An 8,360-nucleotide genomic window follows, 5' to 3' on the forward strand; every position below is an offset into this window, starting at 1 on the left:
ATAATTCACAACAAAAATATGTATGGCCTTCTCAACCTATAAATATACAAACGAGGCCAGTGCCACCACAAAGATTTCCGACGAATCGAGAGGTGTTTGGGCCTCCACAAAATGTTTTTAAGCCTAAACCGATACCTGCAAGTCAACTTCCTAAACCGGAACCGATGTCTACCACATTGCGAATTCCGAGTTTAAATTCTAATAGGGGTAGTTTTCAAAATCAAAATTTTAGAAATCGACAACAAATGTATGACAATAAACCGAATTTGGTTTTCCAAGAATTATTTTCTAACGAGTATGATCAAAATAATTCTGAACAAACAGATATCGATTACAATCAAGCCTATTACGATCAAGATTATAATCAATCAGATAACAATTATAATGACGAGCAATATTGTCAAACATATGTTGATGATAATATCTCTAATGAACAATCCGAAGATTATAATGAAAATTTTCAAATAGAGAGCCAATCAAATCAAAAGAGTTGATAGAAATTAATATTTCTTCTAATAATGCCTTGCCATATATAGAATTTTCCAAACCTCATAATATTAGATTATTAATCGATACAGGAAGTAGTAAATCAATCATTAGACCATCTATAATTGAACAATACTTTCCTAATCGTATCTATCACCAAACAAATAAAATTAGAACAGCTGTAGGCACCAAAGAAATAAAATTTGAAGCAACACTACCACTTTTCCAAGAATTTGGGTTAAACCATAATTTATGTTTTATACTTTTTGATTTTCACGACTATTTTCATGGTGTTATCGGACTCAATGATTTAATTGCTATGAATTTAAATATTGACTTAATAAATAAGAAACTTATTGGTAAAAACATCGAAATACCATTTAAATATAGACAACCATCTGAAGTAGAATTTTCTTTCAGTGTAAATCCTTTTTAAAAATTAATCAAAAATCTTCCTGTTAGCATTTGAAAGATTCTTAATGCTATCTACAAGAAGATTCAACAAGTCAATTCGAAGAAGATGTTTGTCCATCCCTGACACATTCTACTGCACAGAAAATTTCCACCCACCAGATGAATGTACTCTTCAAATGATATCCAATCAATCATCCGAAAACTGCGACCTAGTCAACATTTACGTAAAAGAAGCCATCTCTGAACAAATCACAGAAAATCAAGTTTTAATAATCCCAATGAAGAAAGAAAAAATATTTTCCAGATGCAAAATTAATCAATTTCTCGAAATTAATAAACCAACTTTATTGCAAATTTCCGAAAATTGTCAAATAGAAATCAATAATAAAAAATATTTTAATAATCGACAAATCCGTAAAGGAAAACCTTTAATACTACCAGCCTTAAATTTCGAACAAATAACAGAGAATAAATTACTTAAATCAATTAATATTAGTAAATTAAATTTTGAAAATATTTACGAAATAAGAAGTATGGCCAATCAATTGCAACCGATATTGCCAATACACGAATCAATCAATAATTCCTCATTGATTTTAATTTCTGTTTTTATTTTATTACTAATATTGGCATTGCTCCTGTTTTTCAAGAAGAAAGAAGTGATGTCTTTCATCAAGAAGTTTAAGAAACCACCATCCCCCAAAGAAGAATCAATCAATGACTCTTGGCAAAAAGATATTGGAAATATCTTTTTATCTTAAGGACGGAGGAGTTATGACAGTCGAAATACACAGATACACTTCTCACGGACGACATCCGCAGGACGCACCTGCACGTTTGCCTGGGAACCTACAATTCAGCAGTTTGCCATAAGAAGAGGTTTCTTCACAAATCAGTGTAGATTTTAGTTTTAGTTCTTGTCTAGCTATTGTACTTGTAACATTCAATTTCTGTTCCGTAAAATAAATTTAAGTTTATTCCAAAATTTGTGTTTTTTAATAATACATCTTTCTGGGACTGAAACGTAACTATATAGATTATTTTTTGCTCTATCTAATAGTATAAAAATTCAAAATGGCGGCCCTAAGAAAACTTGACTGTTGTGCGAAATCTAGAAGGCTTAGAAATTTTCTGAAAACGGCATTTACTTGGCCGAAGCCAAAAATATAAAACTACCAACTTACGTTGCAATAGATACAATAGTTCTGAAGATATTGTCATTTAAAATAAATGTATTATTTTCATTTTTTTTACATAAATCCGAAACTAATCAAGATACCGGGGTTTTCTTCATAGGTTTTTGTCAAACTTCTAATTACGCAACTTTTGTCCCATTTTACCGAATTTGTATCTCTCGTAGTTTCTGAGATGTCAATGTTGAACATCGAAATTGTTATCACTCTATATACCTTTTCAATCTTACCTAAGTAATGTGTGGAGTGTGGAGCAATTTATCTCACCCAAGTGAAATTGAAAAGCTATAACAAGGAATTAAGATTTTTATATGCTACTGGTCCTTTGTCATTTGCGTGTTCGTTTCATGAAATTTGAATTATGTGTGGAGCAATATATTTACTAAATATTGCCAACAAAACTTAAAAAATGAATGGTAATTTCAAAAATTGTTATAGTACAGCCTTCAAACTATTTTAAAACTAATATATATAAAACGGATAAAATAAAATGAAATCAAAAGCAATTTATAGGAAATTATTTATTTTATTGTACCAGCTTGAAAACGAGCAATATGTAATTAATATATACCAGCATTTTAAATTGTATTATTTTTATATCAGGGAAAAAACTCTCCTTAAATAGATTATTTGAAGCAGAATAAAATTTGACTAGAATTGGATTAGAATTAATGGCTTCACTGAATAATGCAGCATTGCATATTTAAAACTGATAGTTATAGCCAAAAATGTTATTCGATAAATAATATAATAAGTAAAAGTACCTATAGAAAATTCGTTTATCTACAATTATTTTATAATGTTTAAAAGTTTAAATTATAAGCACAACTCCAAAACGATGAAAATAACTATATATTAAATGGCGCACATCTTGTCATAACAACATCATATTATACTAATATAGGCTTTACTGTATTCCTTCATCTTGTAGTCAAATTAAGCTGCTACGCATCAAACGTTTTAAATCCAAATTTATTATATTAAGAAATGTTTAATGTAGACACACTTTAAGGAATATGTTTGTTAAATGTTTTTTTTAATATATATTACCTAGTAAGTTTTAGAAGAAAGATGTAGGGGAGGTCGGGGCATGATGACGAACGGGGCAAGATGACGAAGTACTGATTTAAAGAAAACTGTACATCCTAAAAATCCCATTTATTTTTCTATAAACTCCTTTGTTGGGTTACACATACAGGGTCCGGCAATAGTGCGTCAGGCATCTGTAGCTCCTAGAATAAAAAACTTGAGAATTTTGTTTAAGTGCAAACCTAAAGTATGTACCAGGATGTATTTGAGGAAAATATTTTAACTTCTATAGGGTGGCTCAAAGTGTCAGTGGACCTGGATGATTTTTTTTTAAATGGAACACCCTGTATATAATTGCATTTTTGGCTTCCTTTCAGATCACTTTACATAACCCTAAGATTTGAATAAATATATTTCAATAGTTTCAGAGATATTAAAAAATAAATAAAAAATATGTATTTTTCAGCCCTTCTTAAAAAAATTATTAAAAATACAAGAACTGTTCTGAAATCAAAACCTGTGTCAAAACTATATTAGGTATTTACTTTAGATAGTCTGTTCTTACTTTGTTATAAATATGGTAATCGTATATCATACAGGATGTTCAATATTCTACGCCAAACTTTCTAAAATATAAAATAATTTTTCTTTGTTATTTTAAATAGAACACCCTGTATATTATTTTTTTATTAGATGGAAAGTTAAAAAATGAACATTTTTTGTATTTAGAGTATTTCAAAATTTTGAACGGTGTCGCAGATACGCGCAGTATTATTTCATATGGCGATTTCAATGGTAAAATACGAGAGAAAAATCATTGGGTGGCTTTGATAAAAATTTATTCATTTGTGGAAAATGCCATATGAAATATAAAACCGCAAATATCTGCGAAACCGTTAAAAATTTTGAAATACTCTAAATACAAAAAATGTTCATTTTTTAATTCTCCGTCTACTGAAAAAATAATATACAGGGTGTTCCATTTAAAAAAACGAGGAAAAATTATTTTATATTTTAAAAAGTTTGGCGCAGAATTTTGAACATTCTGTATAATTTACGATTTTCATATTTATAGCAAAGTAAGTACAGACCATCTAAAGTAAATACCTAATATAGTTTTTATTTCAGGACAGTTCTTGTATTTTTAATAATTTTTTTAAGAAGGGCTGAAAAATACATATTTTTTATTTATTTTTTAATATCTCTGAAACTATCAAAATATAATTATTCATATCTTACGGTTATGTAAAGTGATCTGAAAGGAAGCCAAAAATGCAATAATATACAGGGTATTCCATTTAAAAAAAATCATCAAGGTCCACTCACACTTTTTTGAGCCACCCTATAGAAGATAAAATATTTTCTTGAAATACATCCTGGCACATACTTTAGGTTCGCACTTAAACAAAATTATCAAGTTTTTTATTCTAGGAGCTACAGATGCCCGACGCACTATTGCCGGACCCTGTATATAATTACCCTGTATATGGAGCTATCACTTTTGCATCGGGTTTAAAAAGTCATAACCGCTTTTCAAACCTGTTAGATGTAAACATCCAGCTCCAGAAAATAAGCAATTACACAGGTTTAAAGAAAAATAGAAGCCCCTTTCATAGTTAATCTTGATTATTGTGAACATTTTAAATATTAGAAGGTAAAAAACATACAACCTAATTTCACTTAATTAGTAATTTAATTTTTGCTGTTTCCTAAAAAGTGTTTCCTGGGGCAAGTTGACGGAGGCAAGATGACGAATTTTCAACTTGCCCCACTGTGTATAAAATTAGTTAAATTCATTTATTGATGTTTTTAGATGGTGAGAACTTATAAACACCGTACAGATAGACGCTCTTGGTCAGAAGACGTGCTAATTGCCGCGATGCACTCTATTTTACACGACCATAAATCAGTTAATGCTGCCAGTATTGAGCATGGACTCCCGGAAGCAACAGTTAGACGCTATATAAAAAGCAAAATAACAACGAAGCAATTCCTCTTAGTGGTGGGAGATTCAGAAGAACGTTTTCTGATGTTCAGGAAGCTCAGTTTGTGACTTACCTAACTGACCTGAGTATTAGAGCATTATTAATTAGAAGCAGAAAAGCTTGTTAATTTAATTCTCCCGCAGTACCCTCAGGATTGAATATAATGGATTCTGCAAAGAATAAAAACTATGAAGCACCAGATGCTGAAACCCCATTGCTTTCCAAAAAAAAATCAGTCGGCAAGGTCAATGAATATATCCCTTCCTGGACCTTCAGGCCTACAGCAAAAAAAATATCTGCAAAAAACAATGAAGCACAAGCTCTTTGTACCATAAGTTCATCCAGCTCCAGTCAAACAATCTCTAATATTGATAGTCGAGTTACGCTACTTGAAATGAAACCCTTTCCCAAATATACACGTCCCATAAAAACTACCAAAATAATTAAACAAAGGGATTCTGTCTGTATCATCTCAACACCCAACAAAGAAGAACAGGAAAGGAAAAACAATAAAAAAAAAATTAAAATAAATTAAAAGAAGGAAGGATGATTCTGTGAAAGCCAAGAGAAATATATTTCAAGAAAATCATGAAAAGCAGGTAGGAAAGAAGAAGAAAACCAATGACATTTTTTGTCCTGGCTGCCAGGAATCCTATATTGAGCTTCCTACAGAAGACTGGATTCAATGTAACACGTGCGAGAGTTGGTGGTACGAGTCGTGCACAGTCTACCAAAAAGGTGGCACATATACCTGCGACATTTATTTATAATCGTCATCTTGCCCCTATATGCTCGTCATCTTACCCCGGTACTGGGGCAAGTTGACGAAAATGCATATTTTTGTTTTTTCCTTTATATTTTTTCAAGAGTACACTTTTATTTTGTTTTTTATCTTTCATTATGTTCCTGAATAAATGTACTAACAGATAAAATGGGATCTTTTTTTTTAAGCCCGTTAGTTCGTTTTGGAGCCTTTTGTATTTTACTTCGCCAACTTGCCTCGATCTCCCCTATAAGTATGGAAATTAAAAGAATTTCGGACTTCCATTGTCTGTATTTTTTTATTAACACTACGTTTCGGTCAGAAGGTATCGTATCGGTCAGACCGTTATCAAGTGTAAACTAAACTAATTCCTAAAACTACTGAGCTTTTATACTACAGCGACTACAGCCAGACATTCACCCGTGAAGAATTTGTGTGCAGTCAACCGCGATGTTATCCACTGAATGGTGTGCATCGCAAAGACGGTGTGCCACTGAGACCTATCACTAGTTCAAGAAATTAAGCAACTAGCAATTTAAGTAGATTTCTCCTTCAAATTGTCCAACCATTAGTAGGAAAAACAACTCCATTTGTTAAAAATTCAAAACATTTTTTAGAAATACTTAAGAACATAGAATTAGGCCCTTCAGACAAATTTGTCTTCTGGGAGGAATTGTTAGACATGGTTGAGGCTACATTAAGGGCAAACGTAACCTTTTCTGAAAGAACTTCGCCTTGTAGAGGAGTGATGGAACTCTTGAGATGCTGTTTACCGATGGGTTCCTACCTTCTTTCCAGTGATAGTTAATATAGACATATATATGGAATGGTTTAAGACTCATGCCATTAGCTTTGCAATCGTCAAACCTAAAATCTGGCTTCGATATGTCGACGATACTTTCATAATCTGGAACGGAACCGATAGACAGTTGGATTCCTTCCTCAAGCATCTCAAATCACAAAATGATTCCATCAAATTTACGATTTAGAAAGAGAAAAAAATCTGTCTGCCGTTTCTAGATGTCCTTGTTAGTAGAATGGGGAATCTATTGGGACTTACCCAATAGACCAATAGGTAGATAGATAGGGGGAAAACCCATACATTCGGGACAATATGTAAGTGTTACACCATTAGCTACACCATTCTGAAGCAACTAAGAAAGAAATAGTTAAAACTTTATGATATCAAGCAAATACCATACCATATGCGGTGACCAAGCATCACTTAATGTTGAACTAAATAATATTAAAACGGATTTGCTTCAGAATTTGCTCTGAGAAGTCCGTAGAAAAAATTATTTCAATATCAAATCGTAAAACTGACTCATTGGTTTACCGACCTGAGGAGGATCAACACCAGAAAAGATCAGGTGAATATCCAAAAAATATAAAATTAAAACTGTCTTCAAATCTGGATCGACTCTAAGAAGCGCACTAACAAAAACAAGACCAGAATCATTGAAACAAGAGAAGAAGATCTACCAGGTACCTTGTGAATGTAGTGAGTCGTAAATTGGAGAGACTAAACGTCCTCTAAATGTACGACTTAGCGAGCACAAAAAATATGTACAAAAAGGTGAAGTAATGAAGTCAGTTATTGCGGACCATGTTTGGTCAAAACAGCACAATATAAAGTGGTCAGAAGCTCGGATTGTCTAAAGGGAACTTCACGGCGGATACAGGAATTTATTTTAGGGGGGGCCCAAATAAAAAGTAATGTAGAATATGCTATTTAGGGCGCCATTTTTGACCCAAAATCCTAATATTTAACCCAATCTATAGATTTTAGGGGGGCCCGGGCCCCATGGCCCCCCCTCTGTATCCGCCACTGCTGGAAAGCTATACAGAGGGAGGCCATGGGGCGGTAAATTTAAAGAGGCCATTTTTATTGCAAACAATAACACCATTTTTAGTAATCCCAGTACGGAAATATTTACGATATGGCAACCACGTGTGAATGTCTGGCTGTAGTATAAAAGCTCAGTGGTTTTAGGAATCGGTTTAGTTTAGACTGTTTACACTGTGTTTACACTTGATAACGGTCAGTGATCCTTCTGACCGAAACGTTGTCTTAATCAAAAATAAATAAAGACGATTGATAGTCCGAAATTCTTTTAGTTTCAATACTGAATCATTATCTACCACATTCACAGTAATGTGTAAGTATATCAGGTGCTAGTAAAGATTCAGAAATGTTTATTGGAATAGGAGCAGGCCGAACAGGTGTCTCTTGACCAAGTCTTTTGTTCAAATGAAATACCTCATTTTGCATATAAGGTAAGAATAAGTGTAAGAAAAGTGTGGTTTAATCTATAATAAATTCATGGACATTCATTTTTATTTGTTTACTTGAAAATAAGGTGCTTATAAATCTGCTAGTTTATAAAAATAACACAATATTCTTCGCGGCATTATTAAATTAAATCACTAGAACCTCAGCCTAATCAGAACCAGCTTGTCGACTTAAGCTGAGTGGAAATATGCGTATAC

The sequence above is a fragment of the Sitophilus oryzae genome, unplaced genomic scaffold, assembly GCF_002938485.1.
Source record: "Sitophilus oryzae breed Bouriz unplaced genomic scaffold, Soryzae_2.0 scaffold_1637_pilon_pilon, whole genome shotgun sequence".
Lineage (NCBI taxonomy): Eukaryota > Metazoa > Arthropoda > Insecta > Coleoptera > Curculionidae > Sitophilus > Sitophilus oryzae.